The sequence below is a fragment of the Aedes aegypti genome, chromosome 3, assembly GCF_002204515.2.
Source record: "Aedes aegypti strain LVP_AGWG chromosome 3, AaegL5.0 Primary Assembly, whole genome shotgun sequence".
Classification (NCBI taxonomy): Eukaryota; Metazoa; Arthropoda; class Insecta; order Diptera; family Culicidae; genus Aedes; species Aedes aegypti.
In genome coordinates this window covers 101439641-101462717 of record NC_035109.1, presented here as the reverse complement: position 1 = coordinate 101462717, position 23077 = coordinate 101439641, and the positions used below count along the sequence as shown (strand labels likewise).

The window sequence follows — 23077 nt, the reverse complement described above, 5'->3', positions numbered from 1 at the left end:
GAACCACGTGGCAATTTTTTTTGGAATTCCAGAACCACCTTCGTGGTCATTTGTCCATACAAAAATTTGAAAAATTGTATGAACCGTGGTCATTAGCTAGGCAACCCACCCTTCTTTTTGCTCTATAAATTACCACGTGGTTTGGTATGGCCTACTTTGGCGTTCAACACCGATTATCTTACTCAAAACACGTTGACGTTAGAAAACCTTTTGCCTAAACATACTAATTGTCTACTATAATTTTTGAGATTAAGCATGAAATTAAATAAAAAGTAAGAGGTTGTTTCCGAGACACGACCGCCAAGTTGACGTTGGATAACGTTAGCTTCTTCTATTTCCTGATTTAGGATCGTCACGAACTTATGAAAGATTTCTAGGTACTGACAAAAAATCTAATCAATTTTCAAACTATTTGTTGCATGTCAATTCTGATCTATTATGGACATTGAGTGTTATTATTTGGTTGGTTCGGTTAACACTTCAACACCGATAGAACCGGACGATGGAAGATGAAGCATGAGCGGTAACTTTTGCTCTCCAAACAAATCTACCGGTTGAACGTAAGGTCCTTTCATGATCCACTAAGATTGGTTGCTTTAGTGGATTCCGAAGCCAGTTTAAGGTTGAGGCTCTTGTCCATGAAGTCCGCTAACTCTGTGTACTCCTCTTTGCTCAAATCGATGTCGAAGTTACCTGTCACGATGATTGGCATGCTCTCCTTTTGATACTCGAAGAAGTTCCGCGCCATAAAGAACTTCTTCTGCTTCATTGTGGTATCCGGAGAAATGTAGAAGCAAACCAGTAGTGCCCGACAATTCATTATAGTGATCTCGGCAGCGCAAATATCACCATAATCATCTGACAAGCCCAGCTCCACATCATAACAGGTGCAGAGTTTGCGAATCTTGTGCGCCACAGCAATCGTTGTTGCTGGCGGTGAAATCGATCAGGACTTCTTGATTAAGGCCACGGGACGGTGTTTTAATCACTCTCTCCATTTGAAAAGTTAATCTCAAGTACCACTCAATATATCGATGCGAAAAATGTATCACTAGCATTATATATATGTAGTGCACAACCCATTAAATTTTCAGTTTAATCGGTTCACTAAAACTAGAGATTTGCTTCTGCAAAGTTTTGATGATAAGTGTTAGAGTGAGACAAAAGATAGGGAAAATAACACGGTCTCCCGTGTCACCTAAAGACCGATCTGCGATTCCAGAGCGCGTCCGTCATGGCCCTGCAGGAAGCGAGCGTGGCCTAACTGGTCGGTTTGTTTGAGGATACCAACCTGTACGCGATCCACGCCAAGCGTGTCACCATTATGCCGAAGTACATCCAGCTGGCTGGTCGTATCCGTGGCGAAGGCGCTTAAATTGCATTGAAGCACAATTTCAAACAACAACCCTTTACAGGGCCACTATTGAATAAGGTACCCCGGGGCAAGTGAGAATCCGGGGTAAGTTGGGCGTTTCGTCATAGCTCAACTAGGAAAAGTTTTTCATGGATACAATGACAAGGAATGTATTTAGTACTAAACATATTAGGGGTATTCACTTAAAACTGCGTAAAACGTAATTCTGCGTATATTCAGGAATGAAATATTTCGCATGAAATATTCCTTCCAAATGTCAAATGTGAGATGAATGATCTAGTCGTCCGCTGAGAAAGTCAAGTTGTTGTTCAAGCCTAAAAACTGTTTTAGATTCAATTTGGGAAATCAAATCTTTCAAATACAAGTTACTCATCTTTATCACACTTTATAGTCGAACTGGTTGAGTTTGAATAATTAGCTGTTGGCTTATAGAAATTTTACCGGAAACGACCAAGTTCGATGTACAGCATGAATTGGCCAAATGCACTGCAGGAATAATTCGTCGGGTACTTGCAGCTAGCTTCAGATCATCAACTCGCTCTTGTAATCTGTGGGAGAGAGACAGCCCGATCTGCATTGTTTTGCCTTTAAACGCTTTTGATGCGTCAATCTAACCTACCGTTTTGTCTCAAATTCCGAACAGACTCATATTCCGAACACTCGGTTTTTGTATGGCGACTTGGTTGAAATGTTTCGCTGAAATATGTCATCAAATCACTACGAAATGGCTGTCAATTGCAATTAAATTTTAACGTTTTCAAATCTATTTTATAGCTCTGGAGTAGTGATGATTCTCTAGTTCAAGACCAGCAAGACTAGCTCAGATAAATTTATTTGCGAAATTATTCATTTGAATAAGATTTTTTCGTGCTGTTCGGAATTTGAGTCAAGGTGTTCGGAATATGAGACAGAATGAACACAGTGTTCGGTATTTGAATCAAAATGTTGTTTCATACTTTAACGTAAAAACAATAGTAAACAAGTCTAAATAAATATTTTTTTCGGTACACCCAACAGCTAAGGGTTAGACTTTATGAAGAAATTTAAATTTTCACAAATATCACCTAATTTATGCCTATCAGATGCATTTGAAGTCACTGCTGACCTTAAGTGTTCGGAATATGAGTCAAAACGGTATCCTCTTACACAATTGTAAAGTTGAATTACGTTTACAAAACTCCACACCATATTTAATGGTAATCCTTAGTTCTCAGCATTTTTTCGCCCGCATATTTCCACAACACTACGGAAAATGGTTTATGGTAATTATTTTACCATATTCAATATGGCTCTAACAACCATAACCGTTTGAAGCGGGAATCGGCGATAGTTGAAAAATGCTTTACCACAGAGCTGGACATTAAGCGGTATGGTTCGAATCTAAAATAATGTTTGTGGGTTTGAATTCAAGGAAAAAAATAAGGCAAATATTATTTACGGCAACATTATAAAATACTTTATTTCATAAAATTATTTGTAATTGGAAATTACTGCCTAGGAGCTCATTTGGTAGCAACGCTACTGTGACCATTAGCAATGTTTGTCGAAGATCTTTTCGGTCTGTAGCTTCCGGTGTCTGTCTAAAATATAACAAATCAATCACGAATCACTTTCTTCGATATGCACTAGTCTTAATTTATTTCTGACTGCCAAATAAATCCGAAGGCAATAGTATTGTTGCATTTGGAACCTCAGGCACGCTTTCTCCGAATTGAAGGTTCTCTTACTTGTTACATCCACAGGACATCGGCACCCGCATTGAGCTATAAATGATTTAATCTTTGTCTCACTTACACGATACACGAGAAGACACAAATTAACTTACCTGGGAAAGATTGTTCATTTTTTTTAAGCTCAAGTAATAAATGGATAAACGAAAACATACAAATTATTTCCAAAGAAAAACAAAATTTCGCGTTAGAATCCTGATAAATACTGAACTCAAAACTGTCATACTGATATTACCAAAGCATTCTTAGATTGATTTTCAACATTCTGAAATGCTTCATTGTTTATTTACGCAATATCTTGAAACATTTCAGATAATCAATTTAGCAGGACTTACGCAGCAGTTTACGCTGTTAAGTGAATACCCCTATTGTTATTTTTATTACCATGTGGTTCATGTAACAGTTGTCAGTTCAGCGCCATTTTCAACTTGCATGACAAATTGTGACACGTTTCACGGCTTGCATTGACTCGCAAAAAATAAATGTGTTTTAAATCGAATTTCCATCAGTTTTCTTATCTGGGAAATAGGCTATATGAAACTGATGTCTGGGTAAGGGATGTACAGACTAGCATTATGCTGTTATTGCAACCCGACGGCACTGCAGCAGCATCCTCGGAAACAGCTTCAAATTGCCGTATTGTCAATTATTCGTAATAAATCAATTATTGTATGATGCTATGAGATGAATTAAGAGATTATAGCAAGTATGTGGTAAACACATTAGGGAATATTATACAAATAACTCTTTAAAACACATTTGTTGGCTCTCAAAAGGGCCGATTGAGTTGTTGAATTTGCGTAACACGGACACATTTTGACGGCGCACTGGTTTCAATCTGCCTCGCCCGATGAGATTTGCGGTGCGAATAACGATGTGCGCTTCAACAAGCGGCTTTGGTCGATTTTCTTCAGCCATCTCGTACAACAGCTTGCCTCTGGTAGCGAGGAGCTGAGCAGGTTTGGAGGAGCTCTTACCAGCTCGAAAGCGAAAACGGAATGAAACCAGATTCATTTCGTTAAATTCATTTTATTTATAATTCTTTGATAGTTACAATGCTTCTACATTTTGAGTGGTTTTACCTTGGGGTACTTCATCTCTTCTTCTCTGGTCAATGGTTTACATTTGTTATTTCAAATTGATTATAATCCTAATTTTTCAACATGGCTCTTCAGAGCACTGGTATCGTTGAATTTGTTAATTTTAATATTCTACCTAACTACTTGTACTAAATTTAATATTCTAGGGGTTGGGGAATAAGTCCCTGATGGCCGGCTGGCCAGATGCACGGCAGGAAGCTCTGAACCTATCGATGGACTCACCGAAGCGATCACTTAGTGTTTGGACGTCAGCCAGACGGTGGACCTCAAATGTTCGAGTTCTTGATGGAGTTTTCAAGATCATGCGAAGGAACTTGTTTTGTGTTCGCTGAAGCTTGAGATGGTGAGATTTTGCGCAACTCTCCCAGACTGGCATGCCGTACTCAATTACTGGACGGATGATTTGCTTGTAGACAGCAAGCTTATTCTTCAAGGGCAGAGTTGATTTCCTGTTTATCAGAGGGTACAAACATCGCAGTAGGACGTTGCATTTTGTAACAGTTTTGTCAATCTGTTGTCTGAAGATAAGCTTGCTGTCTAGTGTCAAGCCAAGATATTCTGCCTCGTCAGACCATTCCGCTACTGACCCATTGAGGATGATTTTACAGTCCTCAGCCGGAACAAGTCTGGGGGATTTTGAATATGGGAATAGGATGACCTTGGTCTTCGCTGCGTTTACACAGATCTTCCAGCTGGTGAGGTAGTTGGTTAGAACATTCAGGCCTCGTTGGAGTTTGGATGTCAACGTTCGGGTAACCCTGCCACTATAGACGACTGACGTGTCGTCGGCGAACAGCGATAAGGTTCCGCCTTCTGGTAGTGGAGGGATATCGGAGATGAAGAGGTTGAACAGCAGTGGTCCAAGTATGCTTCCCTGTGGAACACCAGCAGGGATTTCTTGAGGTGAAGCGTTGACTCCATTAATTGAGACCTGGAATGTCCTGTTTGTCAGATAGTTCTGGATTATTTTCACCAAGAATCTGGGAAGATTGTATTGGTGCAGCTTGTACACCAGGCCATCATGCCAGACGTTGTCGAATGCTTTTTCAACATCGAGCAACGCCATAGCAGATGATTTGGATAAAGACTTGTTCCGTCTGAGGACGTTAGCTACTCGGGTCAGTTGGTGCACGGTGGATCGTCCGCGTCGGAAACCAAACTGTTCCTCGGGTAAGATGTTATTTTCTTCGGCAGATGATAAAAGCCGACGGTAGATTGATTTCGGGGGGCCCAGATAGCCGTAGCGGTAAACGCGCAGCTATTCAGCATGACCATGCTGAGGGTCGTGGGTTCGAATCCCGCTGGTCGAGGATCTTTTAGTAAAGGAAATTTTCTCGATTCCCAGGGCATATAGTATCTTCGTACCTGCCACACGATATACACATGCAAAAATGGTCAATCGGCAAAGAAAGCTCTCAGTTAATAACTGTGGAAGTGCTCATAAGAACACTAATCTGAGAAGCAGGCTTTGTCCCAGTTGGGACGTAATGCCACAATGAATGAATGAGATTGATTTTTCAAAGAGTTTTGATAACCCCGAGAGAAGGCTGATGGGACGATAACTTTTTGGAGAGGAAGGATCTTTCCCAGGTTTCCGGATGGGTATAACTTTAGCTGACTTCCACATGGAGGGGAAGTAGCTAAGTCGGAGGCACTTAGTGCCAGATCAGTGCCAGATGTTGGTAAAACTGTGTACTCAAGTTCTTGAGTTCTAAGTTGAGGATGTTGTCGAAACCTGGGGCCTTCATGTTCTTGGCGGTTTTGATATAGGTCGAAAATTCATCAGCTGTGATCTCCAATTCCTCCGAGAAGTCATTGGGGATCAGATGAAGGTTGTTAGCATGCTGAGCAACAGCAGCTTCATGCGGACTTACAAGATTATGAGAGCTGATGAAGTGCCGACCTATCTCAGCTGCCTTCTCATCAGGAGTTATCAAACGATCTACATTGCTGTCGTTGCCGAGTGGAGTCAGCGGCGGTATGGGTCTTGGCTTGGTTTTTAGTATTTTGGTTAGTTTCCAGAACGGCTTAGCGCAGTCTGGGAGAGAACGGATCTTATTCGAAAACTCGCTGTTTCTGAGGTCCAACATTCTGGACTGGATGATTTTAGTCATTCGATTAACATCGGTTTTTAACGCAGGCAGACCAGTTCTCTGATACTGCCTGCGCGTAGTGTTTCGAAGCCTGATAAGATTTTTAGTGAGCCCATCTATGGTTAGAGTGTTGCTTACCTGCCGTGCTGTTGGAACACACCGTTCCCTTGCCTGGGTGATCGCTTCCTCCATGGATCGTAGCTGCTGGTCGATGTCATCTGCAGACTCGGGACGCACCAGGTAGTTTACGCTGTCGTCAACGCACTGCTTGAATCGATCCCAGTCGACTCGGTGGTAATTGCGTCGGGTGAGTTGGTGCCGGTGGGCCGAGGAGACAACTTCTGCCACCACTGGGAAGTGGTCCGAGCTGAGTTCCTGGTACGTAACCGGCTGGGTGATGTTGGTCATATTGGAGATGTACAGATCCAATGTCGCGTGAGCCCCGGACCGGGTCAACCGGGTGGGACTGTCCGGACTCAGGATGCTGTAGTGGCCTTCTTCCAGGTCGTTGCCCCAGATGGTGCCGTTTCGATTCCGCCGAGTGTTGCCCCAAGCTTGATGTTTGGCATTGAGGTAGCCGGCGATAATGTACTGTCCCTGCCGCCGAGTTAGCTTGATGATGTCTCTTCGGAGGGTTTTTGCTGATTCCGCCGAGGCTTGTGCGGGGCAGTATGCCACAATCAGGGTTATGTCGCCGACGGAGGTGGAGATTTCCACTCCAACGGCTTCGATTACCTTGAGCTGGAGACTCGGCAGCAGGCGACAGTTAATGTTTCGACGCACAGCGATGGCAACTCCACCCCCCCTGGAGTTCGTCCGATCTAGTCGAATGATGCGGAAACCCGGAACGAACACACTTACCTCGGGCTTGAGGTTGGTCTCCGTAATAAGCGCCACGTCAACCTTTTCCTCAAGGAAGCTGCGCAGCTCGATTATTTTGTTCGGTAGTGAACAAGCATTCCAGTTGACCAGTTTTACCCTAGTAGCCATTTTCAATGACGAAAAGGCCCAGAGTGTAGATCTGGTTGAACCGGGATTTGCAGCTTCGCAGGCGAGCCACAAGATCGCTGAATATCGGTGCGAGTTGCTCCGATGAGTAGAGGGGGGCAGCATCCTCAGGGGGGAGAGGTGCGTTGTCCTGACGACGAAAACCAGGGGGAGGTTGATGCCATTGGTTGATGGGCGGGGCCTGGGAGCACTGGGCATTGCTTGAGACGGATGCTGCAGCCGCGACCAGTCGTTGTTGTGGTTGAAGCGGTGGAAGCACCGGAATTGATCGCTGAGGCTTCGGGATTTGGGGAAAATGAGCACTGGTTAGCGGCGGAGGTGCCACTGTTTTCCTCGGTTGGTTTTTGGTGGAGGCCCGTTGCCGAATTACCAGGAATTCAGCACGCTTCGGGCAGTTCTTGTCGGTTGCCCGGTGCTTCTCGCCACAATTCGCACACTTGGGTTGGGATTCTTCCATTTGGTCGCAGGCTTCATTCTGATGGTTTCCACCACACGTCGAGCAACGGGAGGCCATTGAGCAATTTCTGGTACCGTGGCCGAAGCGCAAGCAGTTCATGCATTGGGTTACCTCACGGTGCACTGGTTTGTACTTTTGCCATTCGACCACGGTACTGTTGATGATCTTGATTGCTCGCAGGTCCTTGAGTGTAGTGGAACCGTGCTCCAAGTGTACCAGATAAAGCTGGTCACGGTATTTGCGGGTCCTGTCGTGACGCGCAATCTTGTCCACCTTTACCGGCTTCAGGTCGTGGAATTCCAGTTCCTCAACGAGTTCGTCCACCGCCATGTCGTCGAGTCCACGTAGCAGTACCTTCAAGGGCTTGGTACCAGGCATGTCGTGGGTGAAAAACTCCCACTTCCGCTTGGTGAGGAAGTCCTTCGCGTTGTCGAAAGACTCCTTCGACTCGAGCATGAGCTTGACACCCTCACTGCACAGGCGAAACGAGCCACGAAAGTACCCGTTTCTGATGCAGTCGCGAATTGAGGCACGCAGGTTTGGTGGATCTCCCTTCACAAAAATTGGCGGACACTTGCACTTCCGCTCTGGTTCCGTTGCGACGCACTGCTGCTTCGGTTTCCTCTTCTTAACCACCACCGGGGAATTGCCGGCATCGCCGTCCGTCAACACCGAGTACATGTTGTTCGCGAACTTTTTCGGAGCCACTGTGTCGCTCGTGTTGCCACTCGCGGGACGCTTCTCACTTCCCTTACAACGCATTTCACTGCCACTCGCGGACCGACTCGAAATTCCACTCGCGGCTACGCCAGCCGCTGTGTCACCCATCGCGGGACCAGGGGAAAGTTTCTCCAACTCTTCTCACACACTTTACTCGCTATCTTGCTTTAATAAGTATACGCACGTCCGTACTTGTCCACTATCGGATACTGAATGATATCAAAAACCAGATTCAACGAAGGAGGGATGCTTTATACCCTTAGAATAGCAGATGATGCTCCTCCTTTAAAATTCTTCGTTTTCTTATCTGGGAAATAGGCTATATGAAACTGATGTCTGGGTAAGGGATGTACAGATTAGCATTATGCTGTTATTGCAACCCGACGGCACTGCAGCAGCATCCTCGGAAACAGCTTCAAATTGCCGTATTGTCAATTATTCGTAATAAATCAATTATTGTATGATGCTATGAGATGAATTAAGAGATTATAGCAAGTATGTGGTAAACACATTAGGGAATATTATACAAATAACTCTTTAAAACACATTTGTTGGCTCTCAAAAGGGCCGATTGAGTTGTTGAATTTGCGTAACACGGACACATTTTGACGGCGCACTGGTTTCAATCTGCCTCGCCCGATGAGATTTGCGGTGCGGATGACGATGTGCGCTTCAACAAGCGGCTTTGGCCGATTTTCTTCAGCCAAATTAGGGAATATTACACGGACGGTGACGGCTGTGCGCTCGATCTAATGAACCAGAATGACCGCGCTAGACTCCCGCATGGCAATGACAGCGGAGCACTGGCTGGTAGGGACGGATTTCTGGCCGAAAACGATTATGCTGGTGCACTCAAATCAGCGGCTTCAGTTGCTGCGGCTCCGAAATGCGTGGTTCTTTGGTTCTAATGCGTGTTGTATTCGCGTCCTATTGAAAACTGAACTGAGGACGCGAATGACTCTCGAAATTTGCTCACCGACCGTGTTTACAGTCTGACGGCAAAAAGAAGAATGAGGGAAGAAGCAGGGTGCGGTGCGCTTTTATAGTGGGAAGCGGAACCGAAAAATGTGCTTGAACGTGATTGGTTAGATAAGAAAGGGGTCAACGTTTTACGATGTTTCAATAGTTTGTTGCTAATAATCAGTAGTGTCCTCCATTTGAATCGACGCGTAGATAAATTTCCAATCGATTCATGGATAAATATTGAAAATCTATCGATAAATGACTGAGTTATTAGCGGTCAAAACCTGACCATTTTTCGTTACATGCTCAATTTTTCGTTTTTTCTGAATTGTACCCCCATATGTTGCCGTCAGACGTTATCCAACGTTAAAAATTAAGGAGGTTTTCAGTTGGTTCTACATAGCTATCAACATTCGTGGTTTTCTGTAAGGAGAATAGAAGTAATAAACCATAGAAGAAGAATGTCGCTGGCGTCGCAGTAGGAACATCTTTTGCTGGCAGAGATAGGCGAAAATGTATGCAGTTTGACACTTATATACCCAACATGTTTCTGAACGAGAAAAAAGGGAACACCAGCGACATTATTTTTCTATGGTTTATTATTTCTATTGTAAGGAGCGTCATCAGCATTTATACACGCAAAAAAAAAATGTGCGGTAAAAACTAGGTACCATTTTAAGGGGTTAACTTAAGCGCTTGCACCGGCAATTTTCAGCCGACCAGGAATGCGCTTGATTTTACCATGTCTGTAGTTAATGGAACCAGATTGATGTAAATTATTTCTGTCAAATGTACCAGTTATACGGTAGGATGTAAAGTAAACATAGTAAATTGGTCTGAATTTTCATGGTAGTTTTAAGAATGGACGTAGTCAGCTAAAATAGTTATTTTTACCACAGAAATTTTTCCCGTGGTAGAATTCATGTAATATGAGATGGAAATGGCTCATTCACGTTGTTTTGACGATTTCATCTATGAACAACATTTTTATTCTGATTTATTACTATAAATACTGAATATCGATATTTCCTACCAGTGATGGAACAATATGGAACAGAAACTGCTTGTTATCCACAATTATGAATTGGTTCCAAACAAACCAGATTCCAACACTGAATTTACCATTTCCAGACAATAGCAATAAGGACAAAACAATTACGCCACCAATTGCATTTTAGTTTTGTACAATCACAAGTGGTTGAAATTTTATATTTTCTTATAAGCTCTGTCACAGATTATTCACCAATCTATTCCTACTTATTCATAACAAGATGTTTGATCCTTTTCCAGTGTAAGTTCTGCTATAATTTGCACCATATCAAGTTGTGGAGCATTTTTTACTTATCACTAAATCATCGCAAAACAAATTGTAAATGTTTAAAAAAATTGGAATTGCACTCTGATCTAAATACACCCCAACCTCTTTTTACGACCGTTATCTGGGGGTCGTAAAAAAAAATCAGAGTTATAATTATGTTTTTGAAAAATGCAGTTTTTCATGAATGGTTCAAAATTTTGTCGTAGCTGGCAACACTGCTTAAGTGAAATTGCGTCACCAGGCAGTACAAGTGTGCATGCAACTTTAGTTTTGCGAATATCTCAGGATCCTGACCACTTAGAAAGATGGCGTCTTCGGCAAAGTTGTTCAGTAGCTCAAGGACTATCATTATTCTAGCCAAGAGATTCGAGATTTTGCCACCAGGCGGCGCTAGTGAGCATAGAACTTTTGTTTTGCGGATAGCTCAGGGTCCTGGCCACTTAGAAAAATAACCAATAGACCAATGCACGCGTTTACTAATTTGACTTTTGAGCGTTGCCGAATTCCCTCGTTTCCAAGGTAACATAAATAACACGGCACCGCTAAAACTTCACCCAAAACCCCGCTAATTTCCATGAGCGAAATGACGTTTCAACCGTTTTTAATCTGAACGATGTGCAAATTAGCGGGGTACGAATCAAAAAGTGTTCAGATTAAATGTGGTCAAATCAACGGGGGTACCCGGTATTACAAAAGTTGTAAAGTGCACATAAAGTGTGATAAAACATGCACTTGCATCAGTCATCTCGACGTTTACGGTGCACTATCGACCAGGGCTGTGCATTTTCGAAAGCATTTTGTGAAACACGAAGGCTTGGCTGCGTCTTCTCGATGGTGACGAACAACTGCGTCGCTTCGTTCTTCTTTCGCTACTCATTCGTTTCGTTACCTTATTGAAAGCAGCGAACAAGAAAGGTGGAATAAAAGAGTAAGAATTTCGTTTCATTTGATTTCATTGAAATCTATCAAAATGTTTCAAATTAGATTTTACATATTTTTTGCAATAGTAATGTATATAACTGGTTAGGTAATAAATTAAGATAGAGAAAGTATGCGGGCCACCACGTCGTTCATTTGAATTAATCAGCTCCTAAAGCTAGAGACTACCGATTGAAAGACTAGCTTGCTGCGGTGAGGCTCTGATAAATGACGCGCGACGCACAGGCGGCACGAAAGAAATGAAAGACTACGCTTGCTGCGATGAAAGGAAATGTTTGTCGGATTGAAACGAAACAGTAGAGTTTCAATCGAAAGGGAAGCTTGAGTCAGTCAGTTGGGGACTGAAAATACTTTCAATGAATTGAAAATGGACAGCCCTGCTATCGACATACGGAGAGGAAATCGGGAACGAAAATCACATCGAGATAGGGAGATATCGAGATAAGGAGAATATCGAGATATGGAGAGTGAAAATGTATGCAGAATAAAGGGACTGAAAAAATCATCGACATAGGGAGAGATATCGAGATGTAGAACATCGAGATGTGGAGAGTCGACTGTAATAAGCAACTGTTTTGTAATTCTTATCAAATTTGGCATCCTTCCGAGTAAGCAATCCTCGATAGTATAGTGATCAGTATCCCCGCCTGTCACGCGGGAGACCGGGGTTCAATTCCCCGTCGGGGAGGTTAAATATATTTTATTACAAATTGAAAGTGTTTCAACTCATCAATATTTAAAGAGTAATTGCAGTGGAAGATACAGGTATTATGTATGATGAATATGAAGGGAGTAAGTTTAAGTATAACGTTTTGTCTCAAATTTCCAAAATTGACTTATATTCCGAACACAGTGATTGACTTGAAAAATCACTGTGTTCGGAATATAAGTCAATTTTGGAAATTTGAGACAAAACGTTATACTTAAACTTACTCCCTTCATATTCATCATACATAATACCTGTGATCACACCACCAAAGAAGCTTAATCACTATCAAGTGTTTTACATTACACATCCACCAAGTTTTTAAAACATTGAATTTTATCTTCGAAATTACCACACCGCTGTTCGGAACATGTGTCATGATCGAAACTTAAGATAAAACGGTATTTTTGCTGATTATTTATGTATTTCGGTCTCATGGGGAAAGTCGGCAAGTCTCACGTCGATTAAAATAATTGGCTCCAGAGAGGATCGAACTCACGACCTTCGCGTTATTAGCACGACGCTCTAACCAACTGAGCTATGGAGCCAGTTGTAAATCAATTATCAAAATAATTAATGACAAAAATGATATTCAAATCAAAGGGACATCAGGCCGCTAAAACGTCGTAAAAAATATGCTTATGTGGTCAAATGTGAGACTGCAGAATGCCGACAGGCTAAAAAGTTAATGTCTGAAAAGAATGTTGAAATCCAGAAAATAATTTGTAAAATCACATCATTTTTGGTATACATTAATCCCGTCGCAATTATTGCGAAAAAACTACACCACAATCATTGTAATAATTATTCATCTACTTATAGGCATAGCAGCTCGAAGATTACAGATTACGGATGGGGTTAAACGTTCCGATTCGAGACATCGTTGCAAACTAAGCACAATTACTACCGGGGGAGATACATGTGGTCTCATCGACAAATGAATTCCCCAAATTTAATGTACCTCCAGTGCAGATGCATTATGACAAAGGCCTGCCACCTTCAAGACACGTTTTCACTAGCATACCACCAGCATTCAAAGAGGAAACAAGCCGAAGATTGGAAGAATTGCTATCTTCCGATATTATCGAGAAAGTTACTTCCGATATGGATAAGTCTTTCTGCTCCTCACTGTTGGTTGTCCCGAAAGGGAAATGCGATATTCGGTTGGTTGTCGACCTGCGGGGTCCAAACAAATGTATTGTACGAACTCCGTTTAAAATGCCTTCACTAGAGTCTATCGTTTCGGATGTACATGGAGCGAAGTGGTTTTCCACGATAGATTTATCAAGTGCTTTCTATCATGTGGTGTTGCACGAAGACTGTAGGCATTTAACGAACTTCTTCGCGGGAGATGAAACGTACAGGTTTAAGCGGCTCCCATTCGGTCTGTGCAACTCGCCAGACATTTTTCAAGAGTTATTGCAGACTGTGGTGCTTGAAGATTGTCCTGGTACAGTAAACTATTTAGATGACATTCTTATTTTTGGTGGCACTAAAGAGGAGCACGACAGAAACCTGGAAAAAGTTCTTCGTCGACTGCGCGAGCACAACGTCCTCTTAAACGCTGCAAAGTGCGTGTTTTCCAAACAATCTGTAGCGTTCATTGGATTCCGCCTATCTCAGGACGGTTGGAGTGTAGAAGACGACAAACGGAAGGCGATCGAAAATTTTCGTAGACCAGAATCACTTTCGGAAGTTAAAAGCTTCCTAGGCCTAATGAATTTTACTGAGCGCTTCATTGTGAACAGAGGGGAGAAGACCGAAAAGCTTCGTTCTCTAACTAAATCAGATAAGTGCTATTGGACCCACGAGGAAGAGAAGGAGTTTATGTTTTTGAAAACTGAAGCGTTGAATTCCATTATTAAATTAGGTTATTATGATCATCGTGACAAAACAAAACTGTATGTTGATGCCTCACCGGTCGGAATAGGATCCGTTCTCGTGCAGTTTAGTTGTTCAGGAGATCCACGAATAATAGCGTGTGCGTCTAAAGCTCTAACCATAGCCGAACAAAGGTATCCGCAAACGCAATGGGAAGCTCTAGCGATCGTTTGGGGTGTTGAGCGTTTCAGATATTACCTGACTAGTAAGAACTTTACCATAAGAACGGATTGAGGCCAACGAGTTCATATTCGGAGGTGAACACAGAACGAGCCGGGAGCTATTACACGTGCTGAAGTCTGGGCGTTGCGACTCCTTCCATACAGCTTCCAGATTGAAAGGATTTCGGGTCATCAGAATGTCGCAGATGCTTAGAGGTCCCCGGGCTGCACTGGCTAAGGGAAAGTTGTGCATTTTTGACGTGGTGTTCGAATGGTGAAAACAGTGGAAATGTCAAAGTAAAATCAACGAAAAACATATATCCGAACGTAGGAAAGAGCAAAGTCGCGAGTGCAAGTTAAATTTCAATTGGAAAATATATAAAAAGTTAATAATTTTAAAAAGTGGAATTGATGTGAAAAAAATGATCGATGACAGCAAGCACGGGGGGAAGTGATAAGTGTTGGAGTGAACGCGGTCTCAGTAGTAGTGGTAGTGAAAGTGATGTGGTGTGAGAGATGAACGTGTGGAGAACTGCTTGCGAGCAACTCGGTGCTAGGCAGCCATGTTTTCGTGGTCAGCATCAAACTCAAGAGCACCAACGTACATTGGCCTAATCATATTAGGGAATTTTTCCTCCAATACTAAAATGTGTTTCTAGCTAATGAAAACAACACAAATTGACTTGCTGTACTGCAATCCAATAGTTTGCAACCGGTTGTTTGTTCGAATAACTGTTGTTTTGTGGGAAAAGATTTTTTTCGGAGAAAAAGATTTCGCCATCATCGATTGTTAGTCCTCAAACGGTTATTTGTTTATAAACATTGAGCTGTCAGTGGGAACCACTTCCCAGTGGGAACCAGAGATGTTTGCTCGTTATTTTTCAATGGGGTTCTATAAGCCATTTTACGAGACGTTTCGGAACAGCTGATCGCCACAACGGCGTCAATTGACAGGAGACCTGGGATTAAATCCAGCGTGATTTTTAACAACGCCTCATCTTGCCAAACGGGGACATGGAAAAAATGGCAAAAAAGAGATCCAGAAATGTCCGTTACTGCAACATTACACCAAGTTATTGTATCAGCTACCTCTTTTTCACCTATATTTCACATAAAAACGCATTTTTGTGATAAGAAATATTTTAATATTTTTTCTCCATTCAAGTTTTCGCCTGTATGAAAAGCTACGCTAGAAATGCGCACAGTCATCAACCATCATCATCGCAAAAACTGACGACGATGATTGAAAAATCCCAGCTCTCCTGTCATTTGACCTGCTTCGTAAAATGGCTCATAGGCGGTGTCAGGAGGCTGCTTGCGAGGCTTACCCACACTAACAGACTAGAGTGATCTCTCGGAAGGGGGAAAGAGAGGCGGGTATGAGTAAGATGATGGTAGGATTAGAAAACTCGGCATGTACAATGGTGGTCAATTGGAGTGTTGCAAATTTGATACAGTGCCCGTTTGATTTTGGCAACTTTACCGTTCGATCTTTATTTCGAGAAGCCCAGCAAGCGGGTACAGTTTTCGCATAAGCAAAGTATTCTGGCCTTTTTTTTTCGATTGTCGAGCAGTGCGCTTCAAGAAGACCAGCAAGTGGATCCGATTTTCGTACCGCCCTATCGCCATCAGGGCACCCGATTGAAGCGAGATGGATAGGAAGAGTGAAACTGTCAACTTCCTGTTGCCAACATTTCGTGGAAAAAGGGCGGGCTCTTCTTCCCATCTATTGGGTCTTTCTGACAAGCAAGGGTTTGATTGTACGACTGTTTGTGTGAACTTACTTTTGGAAGGAGATTCTTTTTCCCTTGCGGGTTTCGCGTAAGTGTCTCTGCTTACGGGTCCGCCATTCGTTTTTGACCCTTCAGTCATGAGTATGATTGAATACAAATAGTCATACAATCTTGATCAAATTGTTTTGTTGGAACAGGCCATTGCTACCGGTGGATACCTTGCTACAATAGATGGCAGCTTATATCATCATCATCAACAGCTCGAAGATTTATTAACATTGTATTAATTGTTAAATGTAACGGTAGATAAAATAACGCACATCAATTCCTCACGTCGTTCCATATATGTTACTAATGCGTATGTAACGAGTGTAATATTACGTAGTGACACGCGAAAGATGTGCGACGGGATATTACAGTTCATTTTTTGCTGTGTATGTACAATAAATCTTCGATCAATAGTTGTAGTTGACCTGGTAAAAGATTTTCACTAACCGGGATGAACATTGAGCAGTATAATCATCAATGGTAAAATAAACTCATAGCTTTGCCATTATTGATAAATTACTGCTTATAACATAAAGTGAATCTTACAATAAGCTACAATACTGTGAAAAATCAAAATAATATGATAGAACTTATAAGTCTCACAAAAATTACTATCAGATACATAAATTCATAGATGTAATACATAGCACATATCTGATTCAATTGAAGACATTGACTATTTTAATATAGGCATCGGTGGTTCAGTGGTAGAATGCTCGCCTGCCACGCGGGCGGCCCGGGTTCGATTCCCGGCCGATGCAGCTAGAATTTTTGTCGGTAATGCAGATTCAGCTCATCTATCTATCTATATAAATAAAAATGGAATGGTGTTTGTATGTCACGAAATGGCTTACGAACGGGTCAACGGATTTGAATGATTTTTTCTCCGTTTTGTTCGTCAAGGGTTCCGACGTGTTTGTGTGTATAAAAATCCCTGGATATTCACCGGGGAAGTTGGAAAAACGAGCGCGAACGAAACTGTCATTTTGAATGGAACGATCAATAGCGTTTTTCTTGATGGCAAGACGAAGTTTGCCGGGGTCACTAGTTCATAATGATTTTAATATTTTCTTCTGTATACCGTTTTGCATCGAATTCCCGGACGCTTCGAAAGCCGGACACTCAGTACAATTTCAGCTATTTTAACATGCATATGCATTTTTATTTTAAATAATTATATACGAATCGATGCCTAACTTTAAGTTCTACATGGTGTTATAATTCTCATCATAGTAACCTGATAAAATTATTGTTAAACTCTTAAAAAACAAACTCGTGTCATATTGAGCGTAAGTTTTCCCGCTGGTTAGGTCGAAGCCTTAGATTTGTACCTAAAACAAATCTTATCATTTCAGAGTATTGAAGTTAACTTGAGTGATATTGAGCAAAACCGAACATTATTCTTGTTTATAGTGATGTTTGTAAACAGTGAAAAGTGATAACAACTGCACAAGCTTCCAGTATTTGTCAAAAATACCTGGTGTCCGGGTTTTGAAGCATGAAAATCTACCGTTTCGAAAACCGGACACCCCATGCTTCAAACATTCCATTTATAGTGATTGTTGAAGGAAGATGAAAAAATCATTATAAGAGTGTTAATGAGTGATTTATAGAGGCTGAAAGTTTTAAAAATCTTGGAAAAGTGATGGACTGTGAGTGAGCAAGTGTTTAATTCAACACAAATGGATGTTTTAGTCCTGCACTACATTTCGTGATGGTGTTGGAAATATTTTATTCTTTTTTTTGAAATAGGAAGTAAACAAATCCATGCTGAGCAGAAACAGGTAAGGAATTAATACTTTTAAAAAGAGGTATTCAGCAGTATATCCTCGTCCAGTGGAGGGAACAGAATAAAGCTTCAACTTCTGGAATTCGATTTGCGTCTCAGTTCTACTAATTTGATTGAAAACAGGAGATGCAAACATTTTCATAAATTTGAATGCTTACTGCATATAAGTAGTATTTATTCTACCATAATAAAGTTTAGCTTCAACCGCATTACATTCATTCTTGAGCATTAACTGATTAGATAAAAATTAACTTTATCATACAGGCTCTAAGCTCTAAGTAGGTTCACATCTAAGAGTGGACTGTTCCTTCTTGTCTGAAATTGATTAATTGGATTTTACAGTAGTTATTTTATATTTTTTATAGTTTTTTTTATATTTGCATCATAGCTTTATGTTGTGTTGGAAATTTTTTACGCAAATATTTATTAAATTCTCCTAATTTATTGACAATTTCATAGTGTCCGGATTTCGAAGCAAAAGTGTCCGGGATTGGAAGCATGCATTATTCAGTGTCCGGATTTCGAAGCAAGACATCCCACACGTTTAGTGTTTTTTAAGTGGTTTATATAATATTACTCGTTATTTTTAATTCAATATTGCTTTCAAAAGACAGCTGTTTACATACTTCAACCAAAAAATTCATCCCATAATATGAAATTCCTTGAAAAATATTGAGTTGAAGCTGCCTAGGTGCTTAGGTGTCCGGATTTCGAATCAAAACGGTATATGGATTATTGGTTTATATACAACAATTTGGTTTCAAGTGTCTGAAGTCCACGATAGTATAGTAGTCAGTATCCCCGCCTGTCACGCGGGAGACCGGGGTTCAATTCCCCGTCGGGGAGGAATGTTGTTCTTTTATCAAATGAGAAAATAAAAATTGTTGATTTTCCTAGTCCCTTTAAGCATTAATGATCAACGCTCCGTCATCGTTATCATCGAAACTTGAAAAGCAGTTTTTCTTTTCAAAACTATAAATTATTCGATGAAAATATGTTCACTGTGTTTCGGTAGGGGAACAGAATACAGTGAACACATTTTCCTGTAAATTTTCTTGATTATGAACGAAAAAACTGCTTTTGAAAATTCCAAAATCAATGACGGATCCTGCCCTCTTAAAATGAAATTAATCATGTTGAGAGCATCTCTCACTTAGCTTATCGCTCTCTGTAACAATCATAATCTGCTGCATACACTGAAACAAGCGTTGCAGTAATGAGAACCATGAACGTGTTTTTAAATTTACTATTCCAACCACGATTGAGCTATCATGAACGCTTTTTATTTGCGTTTTGTTTCCTCTCAATCCAACCGCGTCGATAGCCGAGCGGCTAGCGTTCGCGCTTGACAATCGCCAGATCCTCGGTTCGATTCTGGTCTGCTGCAAGTTTTTAACCATGATATAGTAATTTTTACTATACAACTGGTGCCATGGTAAAATTGAATGCACAAAATATTCTAAATAAATGCGAATTTAGTCTGCACAAATCAAGTGGCGTTGTGTATTTAATTTAACCCTCTGATATAGTATTTTCAACCGCAACGCTGTTCTCAGTGTATCATGGAGTCTGTTTATCATTTTCTGCTAAAACGTTGATAAGATCGGGGGGATGACAGTCCCAAACCTGGAGGGAGAAGAATGTATTGTTTTCGAATGTTTACCACGCCTCTACATGACATTAACGCGAGAGAAATAAGTTTTATTATCGCTGTCTCTCTTAATGCTCTCGTTCGCCGTTGTTATTTATCAAGTTTATTGCAACGTGCGAAGCATTGCTGATCATAAACCGACATAGATGTGATGTTTTCTTCGCCTTTGGATAAATTTTGGATCCTTGTTCGCAAAACATAGAAAACCAGCATAAAAAAAGTTTGTCGTAAAACTCCAAAAAGGTATGTTGGTAAACTAATTAAATTTGCATGTTTTCTCATAAATTTTGTCATTTTGATCACAAATATAACCTAAAATTTAAAAAAAAAAGAGAATAACGGTGCAATATAATACCACATATTTTGAAGGTTCTCATAAGCATCGGTGGTTCAGTGGTAGAATGCTCGCCTGCCACGCGGGCGGCCCGGGTTCGATTCCCGGCCGATGCAACTGGAATTTTTGTCGGTAATGCAGGTTTGGTGGTATGGACCAATGCACGCGTTCACTAGTTTGACGTTTGTGAGCGGTGCCGTGTTATTAGGCTAGGGGGGTGGGAAGTGGTTCACCTAGCATGAATGAGGGATGAACTTATCGCTGAGAAAAAGTAGATTTTGTATGAAATTTGACAAGTAAGGTACAGTGGGGGAAGTGTATCAGTGGGGTAAGTGGATCATTTGTCAATATTAAGCATAAATACTTGAATATGTTGAATGTTTTCGCACCATTGCTTCGTTTTAGGTTATATTCTTACGCCCACACTGATACTATTGCAAAACTGGTACTACATGTACACTAACACAACCAAGCTTGTTTGCTGCAAAAATTAATTAATTTGAAAATTGTTTTCCATTAATCAAAAATCCACTGTATCTCTGCCTAAAGTCGAATACTCTTAGTTTTTTCGACACTTGGTGAGCATTTTAGTTCTAATTGAATCAATCACAATGAAAAATATGTGATTTTTATAAATAAATACTAGACAGTTTCACAAAAATAAAAATTTCTTGGATTCACCCAGTCACCCCTAAGTCCTAGTTGCAATACTAAAACAAACTACCAGACAAATTTTCATCCAATTTGGAGAAGATTAGGAGGTGCCTCAAGTCGAATTTGTGTTTATTGGCTATTTTTTACATTCAAAAAATTCTAACAAGAATTTGGAAAAATGAAAATCAGAATGAATACCACTAGTTGAACGTTTTATTAGTACTTTACAACTTTTGAGAACACTGTATGCCGATTAGAGATGGTTTTGACCTCATAAAATTGATTTCTGTTCATTAAAGTACCTGTAAAACATACATTTCTCTACAGTTTTTGTTCTACGAGATTCTAAACCTCATGCCTATTCATAAAAGTTCAATCGTAGTATCATTCCTTTGTCATATCTGAACATTATTGTAGTACATCATTTTTGTCTCCGAATTACAGATAAATTGTAAAAAATCGTCGGAAATACGACATTCCTCATTCCCCTGCATTTAGAGCTGCTGCCAAATGGCGCAATTGCTGACATGTTACAAAATTGAACATAGTAGCTTTGCTTTTTCAATGATGGATGATGATTGAAGAAAACATCTAGCAAATGTCATCAACGCAGTCGTGTTTCAAACAACATTCGCATTTGATGCCAAGCAATTACATATGTGATATAGCCCCGAGGTCAAGCTTCTCGATTACCGATCTTGAGAATCGAAGTTCAATTATGATTCTTTTTGTCGAGTGAAACCAATGTTTATTATATGCAGCATAGAAAAAGGACTAAAGACGCAAATCACTACTTGAGCATTTCTCTTCATTCACTTAGGAGTACGAGATTTTTGTGAGTTCTTTTGATTAAGACTCAGCCACAAGATGCACTTTTGAACAATGAATCGTGATGAAATTTGTTGGCCTCAACTCATTTGGTCCATTGGAAAAAAGAACACTCTAAATGAACTCCCGTAATCAAACTCTGATCCTCGAGATCAGTAGTCGAGAAGCTTGACCTCGGGGCTATATCACATATGTAATTGCTTGGCATCAAATGCGAATGTTGTTTGAAACACGACTGCGTTGATGACATTTGCTAGATGTTTTCTTCAATCATCATCCATCATTGAAAAAGCAAAGCTACTATGTTCAATTTTGTAACATGTCAGCAATTGCGCCATTTGGCAGCAGCTCTAAATGCAGGGGAATGAGGAATGTCGTATTTCCGACGATTTTTTACAATTTATCTGTAATTAGGAGACAAAAATGATGTACTACAATAATGTTCAGAAATGACAAAGGAATGATACTACGATTGAACTTTTATGATTAGGCATGAGGTTTAGAATCTCTTAGAACAAAAACTGTAGAGAAATGTATGTTTTACAGGTACTTTAATGAACAGAAATTAATTTTATGAGGTCAAAACCATCTCTAATCGGCATACAGTGTTCTCAAAAGTTGTAAAGTACTAATAATACGTTCAACTAGTGGTATTCATTCTGATTTTCATTTTTCCAAATTCTTGTTAGAATTTTTTGAATGTAAAAAATAGCCAATAAACACAAATTCGACTTGAGGCACCTCCTAATCTTCTCCAAATTGGATGAAAATTTGTCTGGTAGTTTGTTTAAGTATTGCAACTAGGACTTGGGGGTGACTGGTTGAATCCAAGAAATTTTTATTTTTGTGAAACTGTCTAATAAATACAGATATATTGTACATGGTACACTTACCCCTACTTTTAAATGGGGTGGGGTAAGTGGATCAAGTATTATTATTGTTTATTGGCAAACTGTTTACGATAATTGTAATAAGTTTTAGTATCCGGAAATGTTGTTTTCCCTTAACTTTATTCATTCCTAGCCTTAATTTGTCAAATTGAACGAAGAAAATTTTAATTAATCCACCTAAAAAATTATTATACCTTTCTGGTATAAAAGAGTAATAATGTTAAAATTTACACGAAACTTTTCGTGGATTATCTAAACTAAGTTGTAGAAGAGCAAAATATACAAATTTTCCACTTGAAAGCATATAATCGTACCTTATTTGACCATATCAATTGTTCTAGACAGATGATACAAATATACTCATAAATAGAATAAGAGGATTTCAGTTTGTTATTCAAAAGTAAATGTAGCTAATAATATAACTACAAGTGTTTTTATAAAACATCGTTAGGAATAATCCTACAATACTTCTATATAACTTATGTGTATAAATGGATGAATTTTCTTCAAATTATTCTAGCTCCAATTTTTTTTTGTTCGATCAGTGTGAACTAATGTATAAAATATGTATAGGGTAAGTGTACCAGTTTTGGCCACCCTAAGGAAAAATATTGTTTATTTATAAATCAAAAGACCTTTGGTTACTGTCTGGACATTAAACGAAAGCTTTCAATCCATGCTCAGCAGGGAAAATATAAA

General features: G+C 40.3%; 5 non-coding genes across 5 annotated transcripts; 4 read left to right on the top strand and 1 right to left on the bottom strand.

The window, feature by feature from the left end:
• Nucleotides 1–12319: 12319 nt before the first annotated feature.
• On the top strand, nt 12320–12391 carry Trnad-guc. The gene has a single exon. It is a non-coding gene; the product is annotated as a tRNA-Asp (tRNA).
• Nucleotides 12392–12883: 492 nt separating this feature from the next.
• Nucleotides 12884–12957, bottom strand: Trnai-aau. The gene has a single exon. It is a non-coding gene; the product is annotated as a tRNA-Ile (tRNA).
• Nucleotides 12958–16922: 3965 nt separating this feature from the next.
• On the top strand, nt 16923–16993 carry Trnag-gcc. Its single transcript has one exon. It is a non-coding gene; the product is annotated as a tRNA-Gly (tRNA).
• Nucleotides 16994–18795: 1802 nt separating this feature from the next.
• Trnad-guc lies at nt 18796–18867 on the top strand. The gene has a single exon. It is a non-coding gene; the product is annotated as a tRNA-Asp (tRNA).
• Nucleotides 18868–20051: 1184 nt separating this feature from the next.
• Nucleotides 20052–20122, top strand: Trnag-gcc. The gene has a single exon. It is a non-coding gene; the product is annotated as a tRNA-Gly (tRNA).
• Nucleotides 20123–23077: the final 2955 nt, after the last annotated feature.